Below are 13852 nucleotides of genomic sequence, written 5' to 3'. Positions count from 1 at the left end.
CAACTATCTGAGGGACAAGAGGCTCATTACCAGAAGACTAAACCTAAGTGACAATATAGGGGCCAAGGAGACTTGTGAAATAGACTTAAAGATACTTCACATTTCTAATGGGATGTTTTAGGACCCAGAAAAAGCTTGTCCCCAGAGGGAAGAGCCAACAAGATGGGCAGAGGTTTCAGTGTTTCAGAGCTCTGCCCCATGTAAGCAAAAACCTCCCAACAGAGCTCCTCAGAAGTGAAAAGGGCATCTTAGAAAAGAGGAGAATCCTCTTCAGTAGAAGCCTTCAAAGGTTGGATGACCCCCTATCAGGCATGTTATAGAAGGGGGATTTTTGTTTAGATATTGGTTCAACTAGAGAGGAGAAAGGAAAGGGAATACGTGTTTATTAAATACCTACCACTTTTCAACCACCAGGCTAAGTGTAATCCTAACAACCCTGTGAGGTTGCTGCTATTATTATCCTTATTTTCCAGTTGAGGAAACTGAGGCAGACCAAAGTTAAATGACTTTGCCCAGGGTCCTACAGTTAACAAATACCCACAACTGGATTTGAACTCAAGTCTTCTTGATTCCAGGCCCAATGCTCTACCCATTGTACTCCCTAGCTCCCTAAGGCTCCCTGTGATGCCAAAATTCTGTGAGTAATCATCAGGTTACATGACATTACAGGTTACATTACATGACAAAATCCTTAAGAGCCGAGTTCCCTCACCACAGTGACTGACTTCTGCACAGAAGTCTATTATATGAGTATAGCGAATAGGCATAGGAACTGAAGTCAGAAAAGATTTCGATTCAAATTCCACTTCTAACACTCAATAGCTACATGATGATGGCGGATCACTTATCCTTTGTGAACCTCTGTTTCTTCATTTGTAAAATGGGTATAAAATCTATGGTACTTTTATCATATGGCTGTCTTGAGAATCAAGTGAGAGAATTTAAACATCCTGCAAAACTTGGAGCTTGGAGGTATAAATACCAGCTAGCTTTACTATTTTTAACTGGCCTGAATTGTTGGGAACCATCAAACCCCCACTGGCTGACAAAGTCACAGTTTGGGAAATAGGGGCTGCAAGGCAGCCCCCAGACAATGAGGCCCCCCACTGATCTCCCTCTGTGACTTCTCTCTCTTTAACTTCTCTCACTAATGGATGAGTATTGTTCTCTCTCCAATACAAAAGAAATGATATAAGAGCAGACTTACAGAAGAAACATATATCCTACCCTAATCCCCCCAAATTACATTCACAGAATTAAAACCTAAAGGTCACTACCCATTACCCCCCCCCTCCTTTCCCTCTCCACAGAGTTAAATTCACTCCCATTACAAGCCAGGCAAGCCTAGAATATTAATCACCTTCAAGTCCAGGTTTACAGGACACACTCCACTGCAGACAGAAATCAGGCAACATTGCCAGGTGCTTTAAAGTAACACAAGAAAAATGGAATTTATAAATTGAGGAAAACCCCAATTCTGGTCTGTCATTAAATTACCCTCTAACCCTGTACTTAGCTACAAAATGTTTTGTTATGCATCTCCTAATTAATTGTGATTGATTGTGAAAGCTGACCAAAAGTAACAATGATTCTTCTTAGGTCAAGAGGGACTAACCTCAAAATCACCCTACTCTTGCCATTTATCTCCATCTCTGTTGTAGCAACAATGTTTCATTGACTATCTCCTTAGGCTTCACGTCTCTTGTTAAGTTCTATGGAAATATGTATATAGAAAATTGATTGTGTGCCAGAAAAGCATATACTCTCTGAACCTATAAAATAAACCAACCTCTGTGCCATGGCAGAACATTGTGTGATGCCTGCACATGTGGGATTGAGCATACAGTGTCTCTCACTCCATTATTTGACTGGAACATCACACTTAGGCAGAGGACCCTCACCCTCTGAGAGACCGCTGGCTCGGCTCCAAAGCTGGATGACATCCACCCAATAATAGGATGGACTGTACATCCCTGTATGTTGAGATCACTGTTAGTAGAAGTGTTCGAGAAGGGGCAGATTGACTACCAGATTAGGATATTATAGCTAGGAAATTGCCATTGGATGGGAGGTTGGACTTGATCATCTAATACCAAAATCCTTTGATTTTTCCCCAAAAAATAAAGGGGGAAGGAAAAAAGAGAATTAAAAAGGACAAAGAGAAAGAGAACTGTTGAGAAAAGGATTTCCCTGCTATAAACATCTTCCTAAAATAAAATATTGAAACCCAAGCACATTTGTCCTGCTTTTGCACCATAAGGCTCCTTTTGGTGACCATATACATATATGTAACTCTGTGGCACAGTGGATAGAGTGCAGGGCCTGGAATCAGGAAGACTCATCTTCCTGAGTTCAAATCTGGTCTCAGACACTTCCTAGCTATGTGACCCTAGGCAAGGAACTTAAAGCTGTTTGCCTTTGATTGCTCCTCTATAAAATGAACTGGAGAAGAAAATGACAAATCACTCTAGGATCTTTGCCAAGAAACCTTCAAATAAGGTCACAGAGAGTTAGGTATGATTAAAACAACTGAACAACAATATTTGTATGTAGGCAAATGAAAAAATAAATATGTGTATGTATTCACACACACAGATACACATCTATACATACATAATATTGCCAGCACTGGAGGGTAGTCATGGAATTGCTATAGCAACAGATAAGGATGCTCTTGGAACCTGGTACAGACACAGATGTCATTTGACTACAGGAAAAAGTAACCATTAGGCACCTCCTCTTTGCTTGAAGATCTCTGGAAATAAATCTGAGGGTGGCCGGTGCAGCTGAACCACCTGATGTCAGCCCTCCCAACAGCCCAAGAGCAGCCTTTCCCAGGAGAGCTCTGGACTCATGTCTTCCATGACGATCCGGAAGCTTAGCTTATTAAGCAGTCAGATCTCAATGGACCAGTCTGTTTGTGGCTGGAAAGCTAGAGAATTTTCAACAGCTTCTTGTCTAAAAATAACTGTTTCCAGGATCTGACGTGGGCACCTAAAATCTGCTGAGACTTATTTCTCCACTGACCACACCATCAACAGTTATCATGAAGCCAGTCATTTTCAGATTTTTTTCAGCCCCAGGCTCTTTATTAAATTAGTCATGCTGCTTCCCAATTTCCCCTTGATCATGGTAATGGGAGAGACTCCAACCATGAGAAAGATAATTTTCCTATGATATTGATCATAGGATCATATCTTTAAGGGCTGAAAGAGTCCTCAGAATTTATCTGGCCCAACTCCCTCAGCTTACAGATAAGGAATCCTAGGTCGAAAGAGGTGGCATGATTTGTCTGACATCTGACTCCCGGCTCTCAATCTATAGAGTTTGTTGTATTATACCTCAGATTCTTTAAAAGTTGAAATTTCTATGAAAATTGTTTGTCTTTGCATTCCCTGTGCCTAGGGCAATGTCTCACATATAGTGGCTGCTTATTAAATGTTTGCTGAATTGGATTGGATATTGCCATATTAGACAAGAATCTTGATAGGACAACACTCCCCCCAAACCTCAAATCTTAACCAGACTTTCTGAGGTATATGCTTATATCTGGGACAAATTTTATAAAAGCACAACAGCTTTTTAGATCCAGCCATTGATATCTCTGTGAAAGATTGGTTATCCAAAGGCCTAGATCTCCTCAAAGTCCTCTAGACTCAAGAAAGCATCGAGCACAAGATGGGAAGGAAGATTTTTGAGGAGAATCAGAGTAGTAGCATCTCCAAAAGAAGCACCAAAAGACACATATCTGAACATGAAATGAAAATATTACCCAGGGTGATGCCTTTCAAATGGTTTGGATTTCAGGGCAAAATGTGATCCAAAATATTAGCTCCTAGGGCTCAGAGAAGAAATGAAAAAACTCATCTCCCTTCTCTTCGTTGCATAGGGAAAGACTACAGTACAGAATATTGCATCTCTGCTGTCTGCCTTAGTTGATGTGCTGGTTAGTTCTGATGAACTGCTTTTTCTTTTTCCTTTTTTTTAAAATTTTGTTACAAGGATTCATTCCTTGGGTAAGGGACAGAAGACAGATATATTCAGAAATGAAATACAAAAATAAAAAGTATGAATTTCTTTTAATTTTTTAAAGGTCACAGTTGGTTCTATTTTCCATAATAATACTTATGCATCTATAATAAATCAAAGCATTTTCCTCACCATAGCCCTCTGAAATAGGCCATACAGTGTATATTATTTGCATTTTACTGAAAAGGAAGCTAAGACAGACTTGATCAGGGTCTCACAACTAGTGTCAATGCCAGCTTTTGAACCCAGGTTTCTTAAGTCCAGTATGTTCATTGCATGACCCCAGACAGCCTCTCAATTGCCTGTGAAATTTAAATATCAATTTTGCATAAGTTCTTGGATTTTTCTTCAAAAACTCAGCAAAAAAGAATGAGGTACCTTTATCAGCTGTGAGGTTTCATCCATCACAAACTCAGCTCTAACCAGCAAGACTACCAATGAATCTCAGGAAGGCCATTCCTGAGAAATACTGCATTTCATAAATCTGATCAAAATCTGTTTTATCTGGTCTTCGGTGCCCTAGAATTCTCTGATGACCAGTAGGAGCACACCAAGCAGGAACTGACACACTTGTATGCCAGGTTTGGGCTTGCCTCTGTGTCTTTTCTCATGCTGTCCTTGCTTGTATGCTTTCAACCCCATCCTCCCACATCTTTCCTGTCCTCCAAGGCTTTTATGTATCATGAGGGCCTTCTCAACAAGCTCAAACCCCAGTGAGCTCCTTCTCAGTTAGAAGCCTGGGCTCCAATCCCTGAACTGACATTAACGGACTACTTGACCTTGGGCAAGTCATGTCCATTTCCTTTTCTAGGATCTAAAAAGAGGGAAACTTAGCCCTCAGCATACTCTGTGACCTTATGGCATTTCTTGTACTTTTTGTCTTATTCTGCTATTTAACTTGTCTCATAATTATGGCTTACGTACCCAAGTAGAATCTAAGTTTCTTGAAGGTAAAGATAAAATGTTAATTGCTTCATAATATCCATGGTTTTAAGTAAATTACTGGGCAGAAGGCAGGGTATATACTTGGTAAATAATTTCTCTAATTAATTTATACATCATATTTAATGTTCCTATTAATTAAATATGCATGTGCATTATAATAATTTATATATATATATATATATATATATATATATATGACAAGGGCATCCTGAAGTGCCTTATCAATCCCAGCTCTGCTATTTATTACACATCTGACATTGGGTAACTAATGTACCCTCTTTGGGCCTCTGCTTCCTCATCTGTATAATGGGGAGGGGGGACTAGATAATTTATAGAGTTTCTCGCAGCTTTAAATTCCTAGATCTTTTGGATGCGAGGTCATAATAAATATGGCATAATAGAACGAACACTGGATTTTAAGTCAGAGGATCTGAGTTGACTTTGCCTCTATAGGCCTCAGTTTCTTCCTCTATAAAATAAAAGAGTTGAGCTAGATAACCTCTGGGTCCTCTCTCTGCTCTATGATAATCTATAATTATCCTATAAAATGGAAAAATAGGTTTGAAAAAGAGAGGACAAGGCACAAGCTAGGCAAGTTCAGCTGACTTCAGTTTTGTTCACGATAGGCCTTCATTCTAGGTTTTAAAAGCCATGACTGGATCATGGATTAGGGAAGAATTAGAGCCAATATTGAATCTACAACTTCCCAATAAACAAAGTAATCAGCAGGGCTGATAACACTTAGATCTGCACACTCCTTCCCAAATGAGAAGAGAGGGTTGAGTCTGTAAGCCTACTTCTGTTGGAGCCAGTGACTGCTTGGGGCTGGCTCCAGGCAGTGAGCTTGGCTTACTGGCACCTAAAGAGCTTGTTGATATTCAGCAAAGTGGCAAAGTAGAGCTGTTCTTCTTCAAAAGTTGCCTATAATGCACGGTTAAAGAAGGAACTGCTGGAGTCTGATAGCCCATCAAAGCAGACTGTCTTTCATTTTATTTCCTTCATGAATTTTTTACTGTATTTGTGATATGTCTTCTGTCACAGCATGAGGAATACGGAAATATGAAAGCACTAGTATAACCTACATCAGACTATTTACCACCTTGGGGAGGGAAAGAGGGAGAGAATCTAAATCACAAAATGTCAGAAAACAATTGTCCAAAATGGTTTCGACATGTAATTGAAAAAAAAATTTGAAATCCTTTTTAAAATTGCCTAATCCAGGGAAAAATTGCTGAAAGAGTAAACATCAAGGTCAAGTAAATCATGTTTAAAAAAAAAAGGAACCGAATCGGTAACCATCATCAAGTATTAAAAAAGGAGCTAGATTTGGTATCAGAAAATCCAGAGTAAAATCCTAACTGCTGCTTGGCATTTCTTTTCCTCTCTGGGTCTTATCAAAAAATAAATAAATAAATGGATAGGATTGGATAATATCTGCTATCTCTCCTAGCTTTAAATTCTATGATCCTCAGAACAAGTGAATTGAGATTAGAGAGCAAGAGAGAGAGAGAGAGAGATTTTTCTTTATCAAAACCTATTGTATACCAGGGTACTAAGGAAGAGAGAGAGAGAGAGAGAGAGAGAGAGAGAGAGAGAGAGAGAGAGAGAGAGAGAGAGAGAGAGAGAGAAAGAAAGAAAGAGAGAAAGAAAGAGAAAGAGAGAGAGAGAGAGAGAGAGAGAGAGAAAGAAAGAGAGAGAGAGAGAAAGAAAGAAAGAGAGAGAGAAAGAAAGAGAGAAAGAGAGAAAGAAAGAAAGAAAGAAAGAAAGAAAGAAAGAAAGAAAGAAAGAAAGAAAGAAAGAAAGAAAGAAAGAAAGAAAGAAAGAAAGAAAGAAAGAAAGAAAGAAAGAAAGAAAGAAAGAAAGAAAGAAAGAAAGAAAAAAGAAAGAGAGAAAGAGAGAAAGAGAGAAAGAAAGAAAGAAAGAAAGAAAGAAAGAAAGAAAGAAAGAAAGAAAGAAAAAGGAAGGAAGGAAGGAAGAAAGAAAGAAAGAAAGAAAGAAAGAAAGAAAGAAAGAAAGAAAGAAAGAAAGAAAGAAAGAAAGAAAGAAAGAAAGAAAGAAAGAAAGAAAGAAAGAAAGAAAGAAAGAAAGAAAGAAAGGAAGGAAGGAAGAAAGAAAGAAAGAAAGAAAGAAAGAAAAAAAGGAAAGAAGGAAAGAAAGAAAGAAAGAAAGAAAGAAAGAAAGAAAGAAAGAAAGAAAGAAAGAAAGAAAGAAAGAAAGAAAGAAAGAAAGAAAGAAAGAAAGAGAAAGAAAGAAAGAAAGAAAGAAAGAAAGAAAGAAAGAAAGAAAGAAAGAAAGAAAGAAAGAAAGAAAGAAAGAAAGAAAAAGCAGGGACAGGGAGAGAGAGTAGAGGAAGTGGGGAAAAGCTAGAGAAACACATTTCTTATATACCAACCCAATGAAGTAAATGATTCAATAAAAATTATTGATTATCAGGGAGCAGGTCTAGGTTCAAATTCCACCTCTGACATTTACTACCTGGTTAATGACCACTATTCATTAAAGACACTGGTTCTCAGTTTTCTCATCACTAAAATGAGGTTAGACTAGATGGCTTCCTAGGTTTCCTTTCAATGCTAAATTGATGATCCTATATAATGATATATAATTCAAGTATTAACATCTTCAACTTTCAGATTAAAAAACTAGGTCTCAACAAAGGTTACATGACTAGCCCAGGGTCACATAGCTAGCTAGGATCGGTAAGATCTGAGAAATGGGCATCTTAAACATCCTCCCCCTCCCTTAAGTCTTCAGCCATCACCCCAGCCCCACATAGATCTTCCCTCCTTGGAACCTCCAGGAGCTGTTATAGTCATTTGGCACCTGAGAACTGAACGTGGAGGATGTTCTCTCTGCTCCTGGGTGAGCTTTCCCAGAAGAGGGCCTGCGGGCATTAGGGAGCCCATTCTGGCCTGGGTGGGGCAGGAGTGGTTTCACAAAGGGAGAAGGGCTGGAACTGGTCCCAGAGAGGATGATGAGGATTGAGCTACAGGAAGAAGATGGGCTGGAAGGGAGGGAATCCCAGCCCAGAGAGAAGTGCATTTCCAAGCCTGGAAGTAGATGAGTGTGAAGATGGCAGAAGTAAGGGGAAGGGGGACAGCAGGAATAATCTACTATACAGATCCTACTGATGACATGAGAGGCATTGTGCTGTATCATAAATGTGGTCCTCTCTGATCCTCACAATGGCCCTGGGAGACTGATGCTGTTATTATCCCCACTTTACAGTTGAGGAAACTGAGGCAAACAGGTTAAGTGCCTTGCCCAGGATCACATAGCTAATAAATAATAATTGTATCTGAAGTTGAATTTGATTCCAGACCCCGAGCTTTATCCCCTGTGCCACAAAGGGCCTCCTGGAGCACAAAAAGCTACTGGGAAAGGAGACAATTAAGATCATCTGCTCTAGCCAGTGTTTTACAAATAAAGCAGCAAAGGTATAAAAAATGGAAACGATTTTCCCTAGATTACACGGATTTTTGGACAAAAAGGCAGATCTTCTGATACCCCACACCCAAGGCTGGAAAATCAGGTTGGCCTGAAGTTGGCCTTGAATGCCAAACTAAGGAAATGGTCTGAGAGTATCATACACCGTTCGCGGCTGAGAGATCCTGGAGAAAAAGAACACAAGGGGAGCCCTTTCCTGCTGAATTCTCCCTGCCCCCATGACCTCGGGGCGCCTCCCCATCTTGCTTTCCTGGGAGGGTTGGGGGGAGGGGCGTGGGGCAGGTTATTTTGCAGCAAAACAAAAATACCACAGCTTCATGCCAGCGATGACTAATATCCTCCCACCTTCCTCAGCCGGTTGGAGATTAATTAGGTTTGGAAAGTGCTTTGATGATGTCAGGCACTGCTCCCTAGGAGCTCTGAGCTGTTTCTCCTGCCTCAGTGTTTCCTGTGCCAATTTCGCCTCAAAGGTAGCAAAGCCGCGTGAGCTTTTAGGAAGCGCCCCGTAAGGCAAAGGCGATGAACCCGAAAAATGTATCCCCCTCCATTCTTCCCCTCCAGAAGCGGCAGCGGGCGGCAGCTCGGGCGGCCCGCCTTCCCAGCGAGAGGGCTGCGTCGTCGGGGGCCGGGCCGCACGCTGGGAGGCACCGGCGGCCGAGATTAATGAGGCCGGGCCTGGCCCGCGAAACGGGCCCCCGCAGAGCCCGCTTAGACCCTTAGCGGAGGGGAGCGGCGGGCTGCAAGACGGCTGCCGCCACAGCCACAGGCCGCTTCCCAGCACTGCCAGGGCCCCGTGACCTTCAGGCTCCCCACATGGGAAGCACCTTATTAGTTGTGAAAGTCCTGAAATGACTGGCGACTTACTCATGCACCAGAGTTCTGAGCAGTGCAGGCGCCCTCCCTGGGCCTTGTTTGTTTTCTGTGCAGGTCTGATTCCTTGCCCCGCAGGTATCCTGAAGATACTGATGACTGCTAGAGAAAGACATCTGGGCCATTGTCGGATGCAAAGGCGCTATGCAATTTGGCCCGGTCCCATTTCTGTTTGAATGCCCAGGGGGAAAAGTGGGTAGGGGGAGTAGGGAAACGGAAGAGAAGGGGAAGGGGGAGAGAAAGGGAAGGAGGAGAGAGAGAGGGAGGAGAAAAGGGAGGAAAGAAAAGAAGGGAGGGAGGAAGAAAAAAGGAAGGATGGAAGGAAAGGAGGGAGAGAGGAATGAAGGGGTGGAGGGAGGGAAAGATAGAAGAAGGAAGGGAGGAAGGACTGAAAGAAGGGAGGGAGGGAAGAGCAAGTCTCTTTGAAAGTTCCCTGAACCATTTGTCTTAAGTCTAATACCCATCCTTAAGTATTCTTCCAAAAGCACGTTTGACTACATTCAAGAAACTTCAGTAGCTTCCTAATGTCTTTTTTTTTTTAAACCCTTAACCCACTATCTTAGAATCAATCCTGTATGTTGGGTCCCAGGCAGAAGGACTAGGCACTGAGGGCTGAGTGACCTGCCCAGAGTCACACAGCTAGGAAACCTCTGAGGCCACATTTGAACCTGGGACCTCCCATCTCTAGACCTGGCTCTCAATCCACAGTCACCCAGCTGCCTCTTCCCTCTTTATTTCACTGGATATCCCTAGTTACAAATCTCCCATATACACAACTCAGAAATAAGTTCAAATGTACTTTTTTGACAATAGTATTTCTCTTATATGTTTTTTAATCTTATAAGTATATATTATATATGTAATTCTACTTGGGGATAGTATATTAATATTCTATCAAATATTAATTAATATTTTAAATAGGCTAATATATTAAATAATTAATATATTCTTTGGTAATTTAATAATTGACATATTGATGCATTAACCAAAATAAATAATTATTAATTATTTAGTGATTAATTAATTAATTGGTTAATTATTGATATATTTTATATTACGATATGTTATAATTGACTAACTATATATTACCCTGAAGTTGAATTTAAAGTTCTGGAAAGCAGGGACTGGGTTGTTTGGGGTTTGGGGCACGGGGGCGGGGTATATTTTTGTTTTATCTTTTTTTTTTCTCCAGCAGAAAGCACAGGGCCTGATATTTAATAGGTGGTTAATAAATGCAAAGTTGAGCAACAAGCTTGGACTACCTCCCTCATAAATTCATTATGAAAAAAACTACTTTGTAAACCATAAAGCACTAAATAAATGTGTTATCATTAGTTTTTGAGATTCCCATGCCTTGACTTTTTCCTCCCCTTATCAATTTTGTATCCCTTTAATCATCTTCTTGGATCAGATGGTTTAAAAAGAGTTGCTATTCTTCCTTTCAAATGTACATAACAATCACCATGGTAATCACATTCTTTGAGCCACCAAAAAAGAATGCTAGCACAAAGAATGATCAATTTTCATGGATTTGTTCCTTAGGGGGAGAAGATAGAAGAACTGTCCAACTGTTTCCCCATTCAAAACTTAGTAGAAATACCCTGGCTCTAATACTTGAAAATGTTGCCTTCCAAAATTCCCTCTCTATATCCCAGCACCTAGCATAGCACATAGCATGTAATAGAAATTAAAATGCTTATTGATTTTACTCCATAACCCATACAGTACACTCCTCCAGAATACTATGAACCTCTCACAAAACACACCGAAAGAGAAAACAAGAAAGTGACCTCAAGAGACAAGAGACAGAGAAATCTTTCATGGCACTACCACAGATCTTAAAAGCTAGGAGACTAGGAGATGGGTGTGCAAAGGAACAAAGCACACTATTCAGAATCTATGTTGTGCAATTGATATTACTAGTATCACTAAGCAAGTTTTTGGAACTCTGCAACCATAGTTTTCCTCACAATCTTTCACCTCCTTTCCTATCCTCTCAAATTCTTGTTGACATCCCCCACCCCCATTCTCCTGCTCTCACCCTTTTATTTTCCAATGGACCTTACTAGAGAGAAAGAAGGATTCATCTTAAATAGGTAGAATTTCCCAATATTTAAACTCCTTTAACCCCAGAAGAAATGATTTAGAGAATCCCTTTGGGATCCTTGAAGAATAGGGTAGACTTTTGACCACTGGAATGGCTTAGCTATGGACTTGACTTGAAAGTAGGTGCTTTCTCACAGCCAGTTCCAGTCATTCTCATTCTGGAGGCCTTTCAAGAACAATGAAAATTAGACAAACTCCCGTGATCTGGGTGCTGAGAGAAGTTTGCCTACTATGTTTATCCCAAAAGCAGCTTCAAGAGGTCTTCATTCATCTGAGATGCAAATCTCTTGTCCAAAGGTTTTAGCAAAGAAAATGATAGAGGCTTTTTGAGATCATCCAACACGTTAAAAGGCACGTCCCTGCACAGCTCTGTTTCAAACCATTGTAAAAATATATTGACAGAAGTGAAATTCTGGGGCGAGGCTTATTTTAAGATCTACAACACCACAGTGGGGTGATTTATGAGACTTTGAGGAATAAGGATTTACGTCCCATAAGACTGCCAGCCCCTGATACTAACACACTCAATCTCTTAGTGAATTGTGAATTTGAATGTGTTACATGCTCCAGATTAAAAAGGGACCCTTCATCAAAAAAATAAAATCCCCAACACATTTCAAAAGTTGTACAAGGATGAAAGAGATAAAGGATGAACACAGAATGAGACCGAAGGTTCAAATCAGTGAAGCAAACTTCTGAAATGAAAATGAGCTCCTTCAAGACAACACACACAAACACGCCTGCATACACCAAATGAATAATTACAGAATCCAAAAATTTTATTGTTAGAAAAAACCTTAACAGCTGTCTAGTCCAACCCATATTCGAAAGGAACCCCACTTATACTTTACAAATGATCAAGTTTCTGCTCAACAAGGACTCCACTTCTCAAGATAGCCCACTTCTCAAGATAGCCTATTCTATTTTGGGAAAAACCTCATTGTTTGGAAGTGTTTCTTTCCATCAAATCTAAATCTGTCTCCAGGTAGGACACAGATTTTTGTTATTTTCTTTGTTGAATAGAATTCTAATAAATTATATTTAACAGCTTTTATTTAGTTGTATTTCTTTTTGTTTATCCTTTATATGCTTATACATGTACATCCTGTCTCCCCAATTAAAATATAAACTCCTTGAAATGAACTGTTTTACTCTCTGTATTTGAATCTCCTTCTCCCTCCCATCCCCAATTTCACAGACAAAGAAACTCAGTCTCAGAAAAGGAAAATAACTTGTCAAAGGCAAGGACTATGACAACCAACAGCATTTTTCAATAAAAATTTCTCACATCAGGCACCCAGGACATTGCTCCCAGCAGCATGTTTATATCCTCTAGTCTCCAAAATTAGAAAATGCTCCAAATGCCAATCAATTGGTTAACCATGTTTCCAGGGACATATCTGGTCTGCTTATTAAAACCAGATTCCCATCAGTTACATCAGAACTAATTTTCCTAGCATGTCTCTGAAGCAGAGAGAATACCTTTAAATCTTTCTCATGCTTAACAAAGGTAGACTAAGGTCTTCTTGCAGGATGTGATTTAGCAGGGTGGCTGGAAATTCCCTTTTAATATAATTTCCCTGCCCTCCATTCCTTCTATGGGGGCAGAGCTTTTTGATCCACAGATGGAGAAAAGGCTTAGTTTGCCAATCAATCCCGGAAGAAAAAGCCTAAGGCTCACCACACTTATATCAGGTTTGGCTAGTGAGTAGAGTAGGGGTACAGATAGAGAACATGAAGTCCACAAGTAGCTGAAAGGTATTTGGGATAAGTACCAGAGAGAGTAATGAAAAGGGCAGAGGAAAGGGAAATAATCAGCATGACATAGCAGAAAAAGTGATGGATTCTGAACACAGAGGTTCAAATCCCTTCTCTCCTACTTAATTATTTGTGTGACCTTGGTCTTTCTTTCCGCTTGGTCTCAGTTTCCTCACCTGTAACATGAAGGGGCTATGCTGAAAGAACTCTAACCATCCTTCCAGCTTTGCCACCTAAAATCCTAAAAGTGAAGCTGTAGATTTCCAAAATGAGCCTCTCTAATTATCCAACAGTTGGAAGTCCCATCTAGAGCTCAGGGGAGAGATTGAAGATAACTATGTAGATCAGAGAATGAAATATATGGAAGAGTTCCCTGAAGCTTGAGCAGGGAAGATTATAAACAAGGGAGAGAGCCTACAGAAAGAAGAGGTGGATGAATGATGGAGAAGGGAACATTCACACTTGGTGGTCACTGTGGTAACCTAGAAACGCCTCTGGTTTTCTGCCAGACTATCTCTTATCAAAAGAAGTGCCCTCCTTCTACTAGTGTCCCTGAAGATACTAATGAAGAGCATTGCATCCTGACAACATGGTGGTACCACAGGCCAAGGTCCCATGTATATTCACCATCCATTTATCATATGCTTACTATGTGCCTGTGCTGGGGTCTGGCAAGCTCTGACTCGTTCAGTCTCAG

The sequence above is a fragment of the Monodelphis domestica genome, chromosome 1 (genome assembly GCF_027887165.1).
Source record: "Monodelphis domestica isolate mMonDom1 chromosome 1, mMonDom1.pri, whole genome shotgun sequence".
NCBI classification, from domain to species: Eukaryota; Metazoa; Chordata; class Mammalia; order Didelphimorphia; family Didelphidae; genus Monodelphis; species Monodelphis domestica.
Note: the sequence above shows the minus strand (reverse complement) of the source record.